Source organism: Chaetura pelagica, unplaced genomic scaffold (assembly GCF_000747805.2).
Source record: "Chaetura pelagica isolate M959 unplaced genomic scaffold, ChaPel_1.0 scaffold159, whole genome shotgun sequence".
NCBI classification, from domain to species: Eukaryota; Metazoa; Chordata; class Aves; order Apodiformes; family Apodidae; genus Chaetura; species Chaetura pelagica.
In genome coordinates this window covers 5,554,463-5,573,655 of record NW_009954555.1, presented here as the reverse complement: position 1 = coordinate 5,573,655, position 19,193 = coordinate 5,554,463, and the positions used below count along the sequence as shown (strand labels likewise).

Sequence of the window (19,193 nt, the reverse complement as noted above, 5' to 3'; positions counted from 1 at the left end):
ATGCTGCCCCTGCCAGGGCACGGGGGGGATGCTGCCCCTGCCAGGGCACAGGGGGGACGCTGCCCCTGCCAGGGCACGGGGGGGATGCTGCCCCTGCCAGGGCACAGGGGGATGCACCCGCCACATCCCAGGACGTTCGGCCACAGAGGAGCAGCAGCACCCGGAGCTGCAGGAACCACTGCTGCTTCTGCAAGCCCAGGCAGGGAGGGGCATCACTGACACCTCCAGCCCAGCACCGGGGACCGACTCACAAGAGGAAGAAGTCTGAGGAGGTTCTCTCTCTTTTTAGCCATAACAACTAAGGCAATGCTCTACATGGAGCAGAAGTATCTTTAATTTGTTTCTAATTGAGATTCCTGAAAGTTTCCCCTGTCTCTTTGCCACCTGGATGTTATTTTCCCTGTTCTGCACTCCTCAGGGTTTTCCCTGGGGCTTTTCCCCTCCAGTTTGGCACTGGGAGGGTGGAAGGCAGTGACTTTGTTTGCTTTTTAGCTTCCTATATTGCTCATTAGCTGAATAATAACCATCTCTCATCACAATTCTTCCAGTTGTGCAGGGAACAGAAGGCCTGCAAGCACCCTGGATGAGCAAAAAAAGCATAAATTACCTTGGAGATAATAAGCCCAATGTAAACACTATTTATGGCTCGTTAGAGCGGGGATGCTGCGCGTGCAGGGAACGCGCGCGGAGCCGGAAGAGGAACATGTTTGCACGCTGCTTCTTTCCAACCTGGGGAAGCAAAAACACCATCAGGCATTTCCAAGTGCTGTCCCACAGCCCCTCGCTATGGGCACACGCTGTGGCCTCCCCCCTTGCCCAGGGCAGGGAACAAAGGCCCCGGCCCAGCCCGCGGGCGCTCAGAACCAGCCATCACAGGGAATGTTTCACCGACAACCACCAGGGCTGAAATCTTTCCAGCAGAGGACAAATTTGTGAGACTCCAAAGCTGGCACCTGGACTGCCCATGAGCAGTAAAAGGAACCAAATGCAACACATGAGCCGCTCGCTGCAAAGCCGCTCGCCCGGCGCCAGTCACCGCCCAGTAACACTGAGGCTCCTGCAAATTGCTAGGTAACTACACTGAGCAGAGCCAAAAATAATCCCTCCTGTGACTTGCTCTGACAGTGTTTGGAGGAGTGAAATAAGTGTTTCAGCTTGTAATGGTGTGACACGAGCTCTGCAGAGCAGTGCCAAAGGGCTCCAGCCGTGGCACACCAGAGATGTGCTGGTGGAGGGTCAGGGTGCCCAGCTCTGCCCAGGGGCTCCAGGCTCCTTTGGGGGAAGATGGGAAGAGCAACATGTGTTTTTGACAATGTCAAAAAAGGTAGAAAAGGGGCTCTTCACGTCCTCCCTGAAGAGCACAGTCAAGCAATGCTGGAGGGACCCCTGCCCCAACCCACAGCTTCCAGCCCCTGCAGCCACTGCTGGCTCAGAAACACTGTGCACCAGGGATGTAAATCATGCCTGGCCCTCTCTCAGGTGCTTCTTGAAAAATGTCTTATTATTGCCATGGAAGTTTAGGAAATATACTGATTAAATCAAAAAGGCACCATAAATTGCCAAAGTTAGAATTCTCTGGGATGAAAGAAGCAGCAATTTTGTACCCTGTCAGCAGAATGTAAATGAATGAGCTGGATGAATTAGTGCACAATAAACTTTTAAAAAGCCAAGTTACAATTTAAAACAGTAGCAAAAGCTTTGGAATGATTTAAGACTTACTAAAAAAAAAAAACAACAAGAAAATAGCACCACTCTCACACCATTCAATTATGGCCTGCACAGCTCCCCATAAATATCTTTTACCACCTCTGGGACAAGACATCTTTGTTCCGCAGAGCTATGAGGGTGCCTGATGCCTTCTGGGTGACCATCCTTGGCAAGGGACAGTGAGGATGACCTTGCCTTTTGGGGTGCCTGCAGAGGGTTCCATACCCCCCAGACCCTTTGCTTCTGGCAGAGATTTTTTGCAAGAGCTGCCTTTGGACCAGAAGTCAAGCAGAGCTTCCCACATGGAAAAGGTGCTAGGATGGACTTGAGGAGAAACATCCTCCTCACCTATTTGCCATGAGTGGGAAGGGGCTCCCTGCAATGGCAGGATGGACATGAGCTGAGACATCCCTTCCCCAGGTTCCTTGCCTGGTCCCCAGGAGGGGCCAAGCTCCCAGCACAGCCCCAAGGTTCCACTGAAATGACTTGGTGCAGCTGCCAAGCGCTTTATCAGCACCAGGAGGTTTCTCCAGCACCTTTCCTGCTCTGCTCCAAGCTTAGCCACAGCCCCCAACAAGTTCTGACTAATAATTGGCTTTTTGTTTTCAATAAGCCACCATGACTCCACTGACCCCAGCGATTAATTCTGCTTCATCCCAATAAAAGGACTGATGGCTGCATCCTCCAGGTCCCTGACCCTTCTTCTGCAGAGGCCACATGTTGGTGGGAACACTTCCCAGTGCCTGTCCCTACCTGTGGGCTGCTCCCCAGTGCAGGCACTCATCCTGCCTCCCACAGGATGCTGTTTGGGAAAACTGGCTGTGTGCCCATCCCAACACCTCTGCTTCAAACACAGACACCTGGAAGGGTCAGGGCTGAGGATGTTCAGGGTTTCCTACATCCTGGAGATTTAAGCCTACCCCTACCCTGCCTCTGGACAAAGGCACCACATCCTCTCTGGCAAAGCTCACCCAAGAGCTGGGCAATGCCTCCAGCGTGGCAGCCAGCAGAGCAGCAGGAGGAAGATTAGTCACAGACAAACCCTGCTGCTGCTCTGGTGGCTGCAGGGATCAGCACAGACACTGGGATAACAGCAGGTGGGTGTGTGGGTGCACAAGCCTCCCCTGCACCCTCCAGCACACACTGGTGCTGCCACAGGGGTAGTTTCAGTCCCACCACAAGCATGAGGCAGTGGCTGTTGGCACCCAACCTGCACCCCAGTGCCAGGAGCCTTGGGGTGCTGCAGGCTGGTATAATCAGTTTCCCCCCATCCTTTATCATTTCACCTGCAGCCCCTTCACAGCATCCCCTGCTCATGGGCTCAACTCAGAGCCAGCAGTGACAGCAACAGCACCAAAATGCAGCCAGAACTGTCTGATGGCCTCTCCCATCTCCCTTCTCATCCCCAACAGATGCCCCTGGTTCTAACAAGGCTCCTCCAGGCTCCAGGCACCCCCAGCCCCCCCAGCCCTCACTGCTGGAGCACAGGGACACCAGGGCTGGCTCCCAGCAGCGCCACCACGATGCCATGAGTCAGTAATTGCTGAGCTCATTTTTAGACAGCGCTGCAAACGTGCCCATTAGCTCCAGCTCCCATCTCCCCTGAGTGATTTACCTGTTTCATTTCACTCGGTGAATTAAGCACAAAAACAACCACGCTCTGCACCGGCATCGACCCGCGGGAGCCGCAGCATCACCCACTGCTGGGCTGGCACAGCCAGGGCTGCTGGGCCCCCACCCCCCTCCCCAGCAGCCAGACATCAGCCCACCAGTAATTATTTGAAGAATGAGACATTTTATTGTCCAATTCATGACATGTCTCCTAGCATGCCTGAGACATTAATGTTCTCCTAAATCATTGCTGGGTATAATATTTTGCCACTGATACCGCACATAATCTTCATGTTTGATATTCTCCTCTTATCTAATGGTACTCTGTAAAATTACACTGACACTAATGCTTACCACCCTTATTGAACAGAAAAATCAAATTAAAGATGAAGTAGCATCGATTTTGTTATGGGCTCCAAGGTGGCAGGGAGTCAATTGACCTTTCTCGAAAAAACAAGAAGGCAGAGATGTTTCTGTTGCTTTTTATCACCCTCCTGCTGCTGATTGGAGCTTCTTTGGGGGTTTATTTCCCTCCCTAACTTTACTGTGGTTGGTTTTCCTCAGTCAGGCAATTCAACCAAAGCACTGAGATTTGCAGACAGAAGAGAATTTTCCCAAATGGGTGAAGACAGAGATGGCAAGGACCACCTGCACAGACCTTTGGCAAAGGCACAATCCGGGGCTGAAGAATCCTGGCAAGAGCTGCCAGAACTACAGAGCTCCCCACCTCAGCCCCACACCAGGATTACTAGGCCTTGCAGCATCCCAGGGGCTGGGAGCCCACAGCTCCCCATGGCCCAGGGCTGGCCAAGCAGCTCCTGCTCCCACACCTCCCCCCCTGCCAGGCCCCTCAACCCCCCAGCCCTTCACAGGCAGCCATGGGGGCTCCCAGGAGGGCTCTTCCTGCTTCATTGTGATTTGGAGAGCTGGAGACATGCTGCTAATGCAGTGCTAAGCCTTGCAAGTAGAAGCTGCTGCTACTGTTTACCAGCCCTCGTGGGGAGCTTGAAAAACCTACACACATCATTCCTCTGTTGAGACTGTTCTTAAATTCACAGTAAAATGCAACAAGAAAGGACAACTTCAGTACCAGACTTCGTGCCACTTGACAGACAAACTTTACCCTTATTACAGATGGAAAACACTTTTTTCCCCCACGAATGGCCTGAGGCTCTACAAATTTGATTAAAAATGGAACAACTGCTGCAGGATTCATGCTTAGCAAGAGCAGGCACCACATCCCATCCAGGCTGGGAAGCACCACATCCCATCCAGGCTGGGAAGCACCACATCCCATCCAGGCTGGGAAGCACCACCAAGCACGTGGTCTGTGGGCAGGGCAGAGCCACCCGGAGTGTGCACCTCTGCCCCAGTACAACTGGGGCTTCAACAAAGAAAAGGAGCCTCAGGATGTATGACTAGAGCCCACAGCCCCCCCTAAGAGCCACACGACCTTGGGTGAGCTACTTCACCTGCCTCCCCCTGTGCTCCCCATCCTCCTACCTTCTTCCATCACTCCTTGCCTCCAGAGACCCCAGCGTGTCCCACTGCTCACTCATCTCCTGGAGCATTTGGAGAGGAGGTGGAGGCCTCACCAGTGCCTCCCTGCATTTCTGCAACAGAAAGGGTCACCTCTGGATCTGATGATGCCAGCAGAGTACCCAGCTTTGTGGTTTCCCCCCACAACCCCCTCCCCTCCCCATGCAGAACAAGGATGCTCCCTCATTAGATGGAGGGCAGCTTTTCAACACTGATTGCATTAACCTAATAATACCTGCATAAAGCAATCAGAAGACAACTAGAGGCTTTTGTTTGTTTGCTTTTCTAAAACAAAGACCTGGTCTTTGATTAAATTAGAGGTTTAAATTAAGTAGTGACTGAATCAAGTGCAAGGGCTTGTGAGAGAGACTGTGTGCAGAACCTTGACAAAGGCCACTGGGGAGATCTGAAGGGCTCTGGAGCCCAGCAAAGACACCACAGCCTTCAGAGGAGAGTGAGACAGGTGGAATTACTGTAGCCAAGAGGCAAAGCAGGCACCCTTCACCCCCTGCCACACCAGCCCCCTTGCAGCACCTCGGGCAGCCCATCAAGTACAGAAAACCTGGAGGGGCCTGGGAGGGGATCCTGCAGCAGCTTCCTCCACAGCAGCCCATTTTCCCCAAACAGTTACATCTGCACAAGCAGTTCAGTTGCCTGGTGAGCTCCATCCCCATGAGTGGGTTTGCTCTGATTTCCATGGCTGGTGAGAACCCAGCCTGTCCCCATGGGTGACAGTCCCAGGCTCCCCATTGGGATGCACGAGGCAGATCCCACTGCTGGGAAAGGCTGTGACAAGGTGAGGTGGGAGCTCGTGGGCACCTTCCAGACACTGTCATTAAAAGCTGCTCAAGGGATTTCTCAGTGGTGATCCTGAGAAACTAGTGCTTCTATTTTTTCTGTCTGAGAAAACTCTGACCCCCCTTCAGAGATGAAAGTTGCCTCATCCAGGTATGCAGCAAAATGCTGATTGTGCTTGTCAGCTTTTCCTCTCCTCCTTCAGGCTGGGTCAGCTTTGCTGGGATAAGATTGTCACCAGAAAACAAAAAAAGACTGTAATTTCAGCTGGTACAAGTTGATGGATCCCAGTTGAAGTCAATAATGGTTTTTAGCTGATATTGTCCAAGTATCACACTGGAAACTGTAATATCTGGACTAGGAAATTGTCCAAGAATTTATAATTTCTGAGAAAGCCAAAATCAAGGGTTTTTTTTAGCTTCATAATTAAATTAATATTGATGCCTCTGTGCTTTACTGCAAAGGACACCAGGCAGCACAGGCTGCCCTGTGCTTCCCACCCTGCCCCAGGCTCCCTCACAGCTTCCCATGGTATCATTCCTGGAAGGGCAGGATTTAGACAATCCCTTGAGCTGCCCAGCAGCTTTTCCATTAATCCCAAGAGCCCCAGGGGAACATGTAATGCCCCCCACCCAGCTCCAGCTGCCTGACCTGGGACCCCAGCAACGGGGCAGCTCAGCAGGGGCTGGGGTGACAGGAGCCTGGGGACTGACAAGAAGAACATGCTGAACAAGAGGAGCAGCAAGTCAGCTCAGGGCTGGTAAAGCCCAGATGCTGCTGTTGGAGAATAAACACATCTGACAGCAGCAGGCAATGGCAGCCAAGTCCCTGGAGCAGCCAGGATTCCCCAAACAAGCCAAAAGCTCCCAGAGGCCAGAGACAGACACTGCCTGGGGCAGTGCCCTGTCCCTGTGCCCCTCCCGGCGCTGAGCCCTGCAGAGCCACACGGAGCTGTGACCTGGTGGCAGCACCAGGGGCTGCCCACCCCAGGCATGAAGGCACCAGGCTCTGGCCACAGGACAAGCTGCTCCCTCAGAGCAGGGACCTGCTCTTGCCCACCTCAGCGCTGGGCTTGCCCTGGAAAGGTGTGGGAAGGGAGGGATGGGCATTCCCAAAGCCAGGGCCAGGTGTGCAGTGCTGGGGGCACAGATCCCACACTGCCACCACAAGAAGCAGCTAAAGAAGATCACATCTATATGAGGAAGTGCTGCCACTTCCCCTTCAGTAACTCACAAGTCACCTGAACTGAAAAACCTCTCACAGAGTCAGAAGGGACATGATGGACAGAGAGGACATTCCACAGAGAGGTGGAATATTCAGAGGACAGAAGCCAAGACCATCCTCTTGAAACAGTCCCCATGGGCCTGAACTGAGGCAGCTGGTGACACAAGCAACCCTGTGTGGCTTCTCTCCTTCCATGGCTCATTAAGGGGCTGCTTCCAAGCTGGCACATCCCTCCAGCTCCATGTTCCCATTTTGTACAGACACCAGTTTATAATCTTGATGACTGGCCTGGAACCAGGCTCCTTTTCACCACGATTTGAAAGGAGACTGATGTTTTATACTGACTTCCCATTCTCGTTTTGAGGGTATTAAGAAATGAAACATTAATGGAATGTAGAAAATGAGCTGAGTGTTCAGCTACCATTTACCAAATTGTTCCTGTTAATTTCTGGGAGAGGAGGAAAAAATAGGAGCAGGAATAAAACTGTGCCTAGAAACCTACCATTTCTCCAATACATGCATGGCTGACAGCCACTAAGCACAAATGAATAAATATTTTATGTACTTTAATTTCCTCATCTACGAGCTTGATGTTCTGAGCCCTTCTTTGCTTTATTTTGCTACTTCATAAATGTTAAAAACGTTTATCCTCTTATTCTTTCCAACAAAAGTAAGACTTTTGCCAGTCTCTGCTTCTGTTCCATTTGCTTTCATCTCTTTATTAGCATAGCAAAATAGCACATCACCTGCAGGTTTCTCCCTTCAGTAATTTCTCCTTTCTATTTTTTTCCTCCTTTCTTCCTTTGGTCGCCTCCTTATCACCTGTTCTCCCATCTCTATTATTCAGGAAGCCAATGTTTGCATATTTTTTTTTGTCCCAGCTGCTCATTGAACCCCACAGCCTATTGAGACACAGCTTGATTTTGGTTTTTTTTTTTTCCTTGTGTTTATTTCATTTCCCTTTTCCTTATTATTATCTCTTGGTCCTGACTAAGCCATCACAGTTTTTTTCCTCTCCACTCCCCACATCTCCCGTGTGCCACAGCCAGCCATGCTGGGACAGCTCCAGGCTGCCCTCCTCCTTTGCTCTGCATTTTCTCTGTCTTGCATTTGGCCTTTAAAAAACCCACGATTTCTGGAAAATCCCCACTTCCCTTTTCCTTCAGAAAAGGGAACCAGCATTCCTGGGGCAGCTCCCAGAGCCAACAGTTGCTGTCCCCACTGCTGTGCTGGAGTGGGGACCAAACGCTGCCCCACTGGAAGGGACCTGTTGCTCTGAGCAGCCAGCCCAGCAGGGGATGCAGCACCAGAGCCTCCCAGACCCTTCTGTGATGCTGCAGCAGCATAAGGCAAAAAAACCCCTGCAATTAAAAGCTTAATCCCTCTTAAATGGAGCAGTATCAGAAAAAAGGAGGGGTAGGTGAGGATGGATGTCACCACGCTGAGACACAGAGGAAAGCAATAACAGAAAGGTGAGCATCACTGAGGGTTAATCACAGGCAGAGGCCAATGGGAAGGTTTTAAGGTGAGGTAAGATAAGTGGCAACATCTCCTGAAATGGATAATTGTCAGGAACTTGGAGAATTACCAGCACCAACTGAGTGCTGGAGCTCCAGTGCTGCATTAGCCTTTGTTGGTGATTTGCTAAATTTATTCTTCTGTGATTTCTAACAAAATTCAAAGCTCATCAACGCCCAGTGGGTTATTTCCATTTGTCTGCTTTAGAAGTGGTTTTAGAAAACCTCAGATACTTTTAATTAGCTTTAAATTCCTCAGTTCTTTTCCTCAACCTGTGATTACTGTTTAACTGAACTGGATCTATTGTCTCTCCTCCCTCCTCCAGGCTAAGAAATTCCAATTTCCTTCAAACCAGGCACTGCTGCTGAAAAATCTGCAGTTGCAAGTTTGTGTTTTGAAAGAGCCTTTTCTTTGCCCATCACAGCCAAAGAGGATTGAGGATTGTGATGCCAGAAATACCCTGCACACACACAGAAAGTCCCACTCCTGCTCAGTGTGTGTTTGCACACCAGCACATGTGTCTGTGTGATGCCAGAGCCAGGAATCCATCTCAGGTCCCATGGGATGGAGACCAAAGCTGCTCAGCAGTGCTGATTACAGAGATAAGCCCTGACACTGAGAACTAATTTTAATTCAAAGAGCTGTGCCTGCCTCTGTGCCAAGCCACAAGCTCTGGTGACTTGCAGGGAAGGAGTCAAATCCGATTACAGGGGGAAAAATGCAGGGAGGGCAACACGGTGTGAACTGACACCCTACAAGTGAATATGACCCTTCACCAGTGGGGTTTGCACCTTTGCTTTCCCATGGGAGAAGGCAAAACCACACCAGCTTTATCCAGGATCACTGATGGATGCCTCCTGCCCAGGCACAGCTGTAACAGCTCCTCACATCCCTGCTCCAGCTCTCTGGGACCCCAGGGAGCCCCAAAGACCTGCAGTAGTGCTGGGTGCTCCCACCCCAGGTGTTAGGAGCTGGGGCAGGCACTTCAGAGGGGTCCAGGACAGGAGGTTCACCTCAGGATTTGGGACAGAGAAAGGCAACAATCCAGCAGCAACACCTTCCAGGAGACCTGTGCACTAAACAACAGGCTCTGCAGGCTGAGCCCAGATCTGCTTATGAAGGCACCTTGGTGGCACAGAGCCCCACGTCCCCACTCCTTGCAAAGCCAGCCCAACTAATGATCCCAATCAATAATCCTGACCCAGAAATTTCAGCCAGGAGCTACAACCAGAGCAAGCTCTCCCCAGAGGCAGCACTGCAGGCATGACTTTGTGGCATACAAGGGGCAAGACTCACAGTCAGCTTTTGTGGGTCTTTTCCTTGCCTGGGGGCTGCAGGGCTGTGGACAGTGGCTTGAAGACCCTCTGGGCTAAATTCTGCCACTGCCACATTGGATAATAACTGTTAATTGCCCCTTTATTGCACTAGGTAGCTTGAGGTGACACACATGCTGAGCCTCCACAAACTGGAATGTGCCCCCTGTTCCCCACACAACACAGATAAATACTGATGGTAACAAGAAGAGACAGGAGATGCTGTGGTCACCAGCACAGGGAGCATCTCCTCCTCAGGAGGGCTCTGGGTGCTGCTGCCAGAGCAATAACAGCAGCAGCAGCACAATTTGCTGCCCTAGAACAAACATTACCCCCTAATGCAAAGGCATTTCACTTCCCCTGCAAGTAATTACCTTTCCAGTTCTCATGCAGATGACCTGGCTATCCAGAGGGAAGGCAGCCTGGTTTCTCCTCCACATGCAGGTCCTTTATTCCCCAAGTGTGCCCACAGAGCCCAGCCAGCTTCCACTGCCATGTCCCAGAAGGACTAAGGAGCTTCCCCTTGAGCCCTGGGGGTTTTAAAGCCTGGGGCCTGATTGCACAGACAGAAAAACCTGCTGCCATCCCAGTAGATCCCAAACCAGCCCCCCCAGCTGCTAATGCTGACACAGGTGGAGGTCCTAAACCTGGGAACAGCCACCTGAGGACAACAGCTACAATGGAAAACAGCAGATGCACCTTGTTTAGTTTTGGAGGACTCATTTAAGGGTGAACACAATAACATCCATCTTTCAATGGAGAAAAATATTGACAATAGGTAAAAAATAGAGTTCTGCAACAAAAAGGGAGCAGCCAGAGAAGCTGCTGTACAGCAAGGGAGAGGAAAAGCAGGCTGAGGACCACAGGTGTTAGCACAGGGAACAAGTGGTGCTGTGGGTTTAAAAGCCCTTCCCAGCCATGGCACATAAGGGCATTTTTGTCCACGGAATCCAAGCTCTGCTTTGAAAACTTAAAATCTTTTTAACATCAAAGAAGCAATTCCTCCTTACAGAAGGCTTTTACTGACCCAGCGTATCCAAAGCAGAACATGTTCCAGTGCCAGAAATAGTTCCATCCTCACGGGCAGCTCCTCAGCAGGGCTGTCCTTCTGCCCAGTGCCCAGCGGGGCAGCTCCTGCCCCTGCTCTGCCCCAGCCCTTGAGCTCAGTGTCCCCCTCCCTGCCACCCTACCAGGGAGGAATTTGTTCCTCCAGAAGGGTTGAGGACAGGGAGTGAGAGCTTCAAAGTTTCTCCACCAGCCGCTGAAGCAGAATTTTAATGGAGAAGAAAACAAAAGAAAAAAGAAAGTGAGTAGAACAAACAAGAATAAATTATTTACGACGATGAAAGGGAAGACAGGAAAGTTAACTGAAACAAAGGGAACCACGCAGTTCCCTCAGCTGAGGTACCATGATCAAAGCTCCCACAAAACCAAAGCTGATCTCTGAGCAGCCCGCCCTGGCGATCAGTGCTGAGCAGCACAGAGCAGCCCTGGGGCCAGCCTGGCACCCCCTGCTCCTCCCACTGCCCCCTCACTAATCTCACTGGTGCCTCGTTTAACACTCCCCGCAGTACAGCTGGTTGTTTCCTAACCTCAGTGGAAACGGGCTGAGCTCCCTCCCACCCCCAGGAGAAGCTCTGCTGCAAGGGCATCGCAGTGGGACCCAGGGGAGGCTGCTCTCCCTGCCGGGGGACAAATACTGCAGCACTAAGCTAAATGTCCAGGGTTTTGTGCCCCTGGATGTACTCACAGTGGCTCCTCACTCACAGTTACTCCCTCTTGTGTCTCACCTGCCTGGCTCCCCAAAGTGCCTGACTGCTGCTGCGCTGGAGATAAATCCCTGGGAAAACTCCACAGAGCCCAGAGAAGCTGCAGTTGTGGCTGGAGTGGCCACTAAACAACCCCAGTGGTAATGCTGCCAGGCAAGAGTCACTTCTCCTTGTCTCCCTCAAAGTGGGTGCCCCTTGCCACCCTCCTGGCCTCCCAGGGCCTCTCAGCAGAGCAGGCCAGCACGGGTGCACCTTCCTGCTGCCTGGTTTCTCACATCATCTCCCACTTTGGGTAAATGAAAGACAAACTACTCTGCACCCAGGCAAACATCTTCTTTTTAAATATTTCAGAGCCATTAACCTTGCCCAGCACTTGTCCTCATCTGCCAGGTAATTGAAATGGCTTTGCCTAAGCAGGATTTTTCTGAGCTCAATTATTGGCTCCCAGCAGAAGGGACTCTGAGCCTTCGGGCTGAGGGACGTGCAGCTGCTGCTGCCACCAGCTTCCTCAGCCTTGTTTATTCCCACGCAGATAAAAGCTGGCTGATTGGAGATAAAATTCTTGATTTTTCCAAAGTGCCTGACTGATCTTGTTGGCCACACTGGGAAATTGGGATGCAATGCTCTCATTAGCCTGTTGTCTTCCCTCTGTTGCCACCCCCCAGAGAAGCTGCGCTACAGCAGGACGGCGAAAGTTGGTGAAAGGAGCTGGTGGGGAGATGGGAAAACCAGCTGTGCCTTTGATAGCCCAAAGCAGCAGTGAGGTTGGGACAGGCTCCTTTTCCCCAGGAAGCCTTTGGAGCCTCCAGCTTGAAGATGTCCAGTGTTGCAAATCTTCCCATCCCTGAGCTTGTCGCCCTTCTGCTGCTCCCAGTGCGAATGGGGAGAGTGACAGTGCCCGTGTCTCCTTGGGAGGGGGGTGAAGCTAAACCAAACCCTTCACTCTTTACATGAATCACACAATCATCAAGCAAAGGGGAAATTAAAGGATGAAAACATGTCACTATGAGGAAACGATGGGGGCCTGGAGAGAGGCACTGGCCCTGTGTGGGAGCGGGTGGTGGTGGCTTCACTCCCTGAGCTGCCCCTGCTGCAAACCGGCCCGATCTGACCATACAAATGGTTTTATTCAAAGCAGAGAATTAAGGTAATAACAGCTCTCCAGAAAGGAAAAGGAATTCAATTTCAAAGCCAAATTAAACAAAGCTTCAAATTAGAGCAGATAATGTTTTCATTGAGCTGAATGGCCTTTTTTTCCAGTGTGGTCTGAGTTTAATTTTTTTAATCGTCTCTATTTTCTCACTTCGGTTACCTCAAGGTGGCTGATTCCTTAGAAATTGACAGATATTGACTAAGGATGCCGGGCTCAGAATTGGCTTTTTTCCTTGGGTGCCAAAGCTTTTGATTGCTTGTGCACCACTGGTGCCTGTGCCAGCAGCTGGCACAGCCCTGGTTCCTTTGGCACAGCCCTAGTCCCTTTGGCACAGCCCTGGTCCCTTTGGCACAGCCCTGGTGCTGGTGGCACAGCCCTGGTCCCTTTGGCATAGCCCTGATCCCGGTGGCACAGCCCTGGTTCCTTTGGCACAGCCCTGGTCCCTTTGGCACAGCCCTGGTTCCTTTGGCACAGCCCTGGTCCTGGTGGCACAGCCCTGGTCCCTTTGGCACAGCCCTGGTCCTGGTGGCACAGCCCTGGTTCCTTTGGCACAGCCCTGGTCCTGGTGGCACAGCCCTGGTTCCTTTGGCACAGCCCTGGTCCTGGTGGCACAGCCCTGGTTCCTTTGGCACAGCCCTGGTTCCTTTGGCACAGCCCTGGTCCCTGCAGCCCTGGCTCCAGCAGCTCCTCAGACATGGTATTTTTCCAGCACACCCCTACCCCATCAGTCTGCACACACAAAAGCCAGATTTGTGTTATTAATAGAGGCCCAAATAGTTTACTGGGGATGTGTAGATGAAAATATTGATTTTGTGCTTTCAAGAAAAAGCCCAATTAAGAAGATCTAATGGAAACGTGACCCTCTATCCCTACTTGGTCTTATATATCAGGAGCTGTTTCAATGAAGGAGAAAATCTGATCATTTTTCTTGTATTTCCCTACTTGCTGTAAGAAAGACTTGCTGAGCACTAATTCACCCCAAGCACATCTGACCTCCTGATGGGAAATATTGTGGTCCCAGGGGAAGCAGCTGCCTGGGGGATGCAGGCAGGGAGAAGGTGAGATGGGAAGGAGCAGACCCACCACAACGGGGAAGACCCTGGTGCCTGGTTCCTCCTCTCTGCCTCCAGCATCCTCTGCACCTCTGCCATTTCTCCCCTCGAACAAGCCCAAATGAGGCAGGCTGGTGTAGCTGGAAAGAGTTATCAGCCTAGTCTGCTGATCCCTGACTAGTTTTCTCATTGATTTCTCTCTGGACTACACGACAGAGATGCCACTTCCAGTAAAGAAGGACTCTCCAGAGAGCAGATCTGTACTCCTGATGTGACATGAATATAGCTTCCAATAACTGCAGTGTCAGGGGGAAACTGTCACCGGAGCAGAGGAGAGAAGACGACATGATTGCTTTAATATGGGTCTTTAAGGAACCCTGCTTGTTGGGGAATTGTGTGGAGCTGACAGGCAGGGAGCAGTGATGAACTGCTCTGGCCCCCCCGTGTCTGCCCAGTCTGGTGGGGACCACGGCCCAGCAACCACTGATCCCAAATCAGGGCATTTTGCAGGACTCCTGCTTATCAATTTCCAAATCACTCGGTATTAAACCAGCTTTGGAAGGGCCATTTCAGACTGGCTTTGCTTCAGGCTTCCTCTACACTGACTTTTTTCAGGGGTGAGAGTGGATCCCACTGTCTCTGGGGAAGGGTTGGGGGGGTTCACCTGAGCCAAGGCTCTTCCTGCTGCCTCAGCAGTGATCTGGAAGAGAAAGGCCAGCAGGCTAAGATTCTATGATTCTATGATTCTATGAGGAGGGCTGGCAGGGCAGCTCCCTTCCCAGCCTGGACAGGAGGAGAAGGACACCAGGAGTCAGGTGGGAAGGGAGTTTTGACAGGGAGTTTTGTCTCAAGGACTCTGGATCCTCCCAGCACGGAACCAGCCACCAAGGTCCCAGCTCCTGCTCCCAGCCCCCAGCACCGATCCCTTCACTGGTTAATTTATTAAACCTTCCCACTTTGGCAGCTCCTCTGAGATGAAACCCTCCAGCTTTGCACTCATCATTCACTGCCCCAGCCCCAGGGCTGCCCGCTCACTGCGAGCTGGGGGTGCCAGGGACCCCCGCCCCTCTGTCTGGGAAACGGGTGATTTCCTGAGAACAGCCCGGTTTCACTTCTACAGATTTGAGAAAGCACACACATTTGGGGATTTTTCAAGCCAACTTCGGCAGAGACAAGCGAAGGTTTGTTGTGCACACTGCCCTGCCCGCAGCGGGAGCTGAGCCCCCAGGGGCACGGCTGAGCCCCCCAGCCACGAGCCTCTCCAGCAGGATGGCCATGGCATGTGTGTGTTATTGCCCTCTCCTGGGAGGAGACAGAACTTCGTGCAGAAGTAACCTGCGAGCAAATGATGGCAGACAGGGCCATGAGCAGCCCAGCTCCTAGCGCAGCGGGGTCCCCTTCCCCTTCCAGCAGATGCCCCGGGCTTGCACAGCTTGTACCCTGCCTGTGCTGCCTGCCGCGGAGCAGCAGTAACGTGCATCCTGCTGGGAGCAGGACCTGAGCAGCCCGGGGCTCTGGTGCAGCTCTGGGCAGGTACAGGTGCTCTGCTCATGCTGCCACTGCACACAAGCTGCACGCTGCCATCACACACAGCCCAGGGACAAGGCTGAAGGAACATCCCTGGGCCAAGGGCAGGACACCAGGCTGCCTCTGCCAGCCCACCTGGCTGCCTTCCATGTCCCTCTTCTTTACTTTTTGCCAGGGCTTTTGCAATGCCAGCCCTGGTCCTGGCTCTGTGGAGCATGGGCTTGTGAGGGTGACCCTGCAGGGTGTCCCTGGTGCACTCCAGAAACCCTCACTTAACTCCATCCTTGTTTCAGTGAAGTCTCCTTTGCACGGCTTCGCTGCCAGTAAACTGGTTTGCAGTTAGTTCAAAAGCAGGTTCATCCCCCCCCACTCAAAGGGACTCCTGGAATAAATATGAGTGAGAGGAACCAGAAGCTGATGTGATAGAGCCATCCACTCTGTATTTTACCTCTTCCACTGCAGGGGAAGAGCATGAAATACGTTTATAGTCCCACTTACAGCCATCCCTGGGAGTGGTTCCTTTGGGCAAAGTGAACTGCTGATCAGTGAGGATAAATCACACTTTCCCCTGTGCAGTCAATGAGGCTGCACGAGCTGCTCCAGCTGGGGCTGCTCAGCACACGAGCGGGACACGGGGGCTGCTCCATCCAATCTGGGTCCAGCGGCTGGGAAAGTGCAAGGCCCTGAGCTGTATTGATTCTCAGGCTTTGCACTGGGAGCCTCGAAAAGACAAATGTCTGTTTGGAGGAGATGTGGAAAGGGTGGCCCCTGAAAGCAATAAATATGCCTCATAAAGAAAGGTTAAGTGTGTTAGTTGGGTCTGCAGGCAGCAAAGCAGGTTAGAGCCTGGTGCGGGGGGAGGGCTGGCAGGGCAGAGCACAGCCAGAATATGGAAATCCCTCCTAAAAGAGGGTGATTTATAGAGCTGAGAGCAAAATGGAAGAAATCGTTGAAATATGTTTTCCAATGACTCCAGAAACTGTTTAGCTCCCAGGCGTGAAAGTTTTGAAAATGTAGCTGGGGCTGCCAGAGCTGCTGGAGCTGCCAGGGCTGCCCGTGCTGAGGCTGATGGCCGTGCCTGGGGAGATGAGATGAGGTGAAATGAGATGATTAGATGAGGTAAGATGAGGTAAGGAGAGATGAGATGGGGCAGGGACAAGAGCAAAATCTCTTGGCCTGGGAGTGACGTCCTGCAGGTCAAGGTGTTTGTTTCCCTGCTGGGGAAGCACAGGCAGCTCGTGGCCATCTGTCAAAAGTTGTTGCCCTGCAATTAAGCTTTCATTGTGTCCCGAGGTCTCCCCTGTGCTCCATCATCCTCTCGTTCTCTAAAATGCTTAATGGCATTAATATATTTATCATTAACACATCTATTAACTTTGAGAACTGGATGAAACTGCTGAGTTGCAGTTTATAATTCCTGTCCCTGAGGGTGCTGTCAGGTTATAAATACACAACCTGCTCCAAATGGGGACCAGCACACGGTGCCTTGGGCTCCGTCAGGAGTCCAGCAGTGCCCGTGAGGAGTGCAGGGAGGTTGGAGCACCCTAAAGGCTGCAGGAACACGGGGCTGCTGGTGGGAAAAGCTTTGTGCTCCAGCAGGGCTGAGGCAGCTCTAAGCTGTGCTGGGTTAGTGACACACTGGGGCTGAATTCCAGGCAGGTGCTCCAGCCATCCCAGGGCTGACCAGACGTGGCCTCAGGGATGGGAATGTTAAAGCAACTGGTGGGAGCTGCTCCAGCCGGGAACGCCTTTGGAGAGGGGCAGCAGCACTTGTGCATCACCCCACCCTCCCGGCAGGATGGTCGGGTCACAGGGCTATGAAGGGGTCACATCAGGCTGGAGGGATTCTCACTATGATTATTATTGCTCAGAAATATTAAGACAATGAGGAATAAATGTTGGATCTATTTATAGAAGTTCTAGGGAAATCTCGCTCGAGCCATAAACCCACTTAATTGCAAATCTGCACAGATGTTTCCTTTGAATTTGAAAAGTGATTAATAAATAAATTAGAGTAATGCTTGTTTTGGCTGAAATATAATAATAAATAATGTTTATAGAGTTTAGTTACCAAAACATCCTCAGCACTATGTGACAAATCAGACACATGCTAAGTGGCTACAACGTACAGGATGGAAAAAAGCCAAGCCAGGCTCCAGCCATAAATAAACTCAACAGCACAAGAGCAACCAAAGGTGGGCAAAGGCAGGAGCTGGAGCTGCTGATGGGCTGGGGGGCTCTGCAGGACTAAGTGGGCTCTGTGGCACAGCATGGCACCTGTATCCTGGCACCACCCCACCTCTGATCCCAGCACCATGGGCAGCTTCCCTGCACAATCCCACCCACTTGATTCCTTTGGCAAAGCCAACATGTTCACTGTGCTGCCCATGTTGACTTTTTTTAATTAATGCAAAATTCAAACTATATATATAATGCCAGAGTAAACAGACATAACTTTTCTGTTGACTGTTCCTTAACCCAGTTACTGTACAAACAGGCCTGGGAATTACGTAGCACTGGAAAGGTGAGACCTCCAGAAATTTCAAGACATTTCAAGCTGGAGCAGCAAATTGCTGGAAGTGGCTGCAGCAAATCCAGGCACTGGTGTCACCAGCAGCCCCCACCCTGGGGAGGTCCCCACTGTGGCATGGCAAGGTGGCCAAGGGGACAGAACCCCCACTGAAGTACAGGGAGGACCACTCAGGGGGATCTTGGTGCAGGAGGTGGGGAGGAAGCCCCCCCAGGGCCAGGCAGAGCTTGGTGCCAGGTGAGGGTAGGGTTTGGTGACCTCAGAAATTACTGGTAAATTCATTTGGGTTCCCACCAAAATAGGAGCTTGTATTTTAATTTATATTGTGATGAAAGCTTGTAAGAGTACTGTATCATAAACACAAACAGCAGAATCCTATGAAAATTTCATCTTTATCTATTTTGGGGAGAAATAGCCCTGTCTGCCTAATTGAAGCATCTGTCATTCTGACATTAAATAGTGAATCCATGGCTCTTTTATTGTATTTCCTTGCATTCCTCATACACTGTTAAATTGAAATAACACCGTTGGCTAGGAGATAAAGGCAGATAATAGGTATTTTATAATGAGCAGAAAGGAGGATTCATCTTCAGTCAGAGCCGAGAATTGCTTTATCTTTTTTTGGTGTTGTTATTTTGTTAACCTAGAGGGCAGAATCTGCTGCTCCACCTTCCCAGAGCTCGGGGATCAAGTGAGGAGCACTTGCCTGCACGTGAAGAGGCCAAGTGCCAGGCAGCTGCTCCCCAGCACCCCAAGCCACAGGTTTCCTACATCTGCTCCCTGGGAGGCATCCCTGCTGCAAACCAAGCCCAACTGACCTGACCTGCCCCTTCCCAAAGCCTGGCTGCTCAGCCTGACCAACAGCATTCATCTCCTTCAGCTCCAGCTCCAGGTGCATCCCCCTGCAGCTGTGTGGAGATGCACCAGGCTGCCCACCTGGGGCAGATCCCAGTGGGGCAGATCCCAGCAGGGCAGATCCCAGTGGGGCAGATCCCAGTGGGGCAGATCCCAGCGGGGCAGATCCCAGCGGGGCAGCCCTTCGGGACCTGCACATCACTAAGGATTGGCTGCACCTTGTTTTGGCAAGGCAGGGATTTTGTGCTCAAAATTAATTTTAGCTGGTGCCACTCAGGTCAAGAAGGAGCTGGGACAAATCAGTTTGGCCTTCGGGGCTGCCTGGAGGTGAGGGACACCCGTGTCCCACCTCCCCAGCTGAGGCTCCAGCACCAAGCAGACAAGCCACGTAAAACTGAACCGTGCAGAGATCTCCCCGTGTGGATTTCCATAATTAAATTCCATGCAAAACGAAGCAATTACACAAAAAAGACACTGAACGACTAGATAATCATCAGTGTGGAGGCTCCCCTGGTTGCCAGTGGGGACAGTCCCCCCAGCCCTGCACAGTGGGGCTGCCCTGGCACAGGGCTGGGTGGCCAGACCCAACTGTCCCTCCGC

At 51.8% G+C, this 19,193-nt stretch overlaps 1 protein-coding gene across 1 annotated transcript in view; it reads left to right on the top strand.

The window, feature by feature from the left end:
* The window catches only part of LOC104395585 (chromosome unknown open reading frame, human C1orf174), a 112,100-nt gene that overhangs the window by 55,030 nt on the left and 37,877 nt on the right, over positions 1–19,193 (top strand). The gene's annotated exons all lie outside the window — the stretch shown is intronic.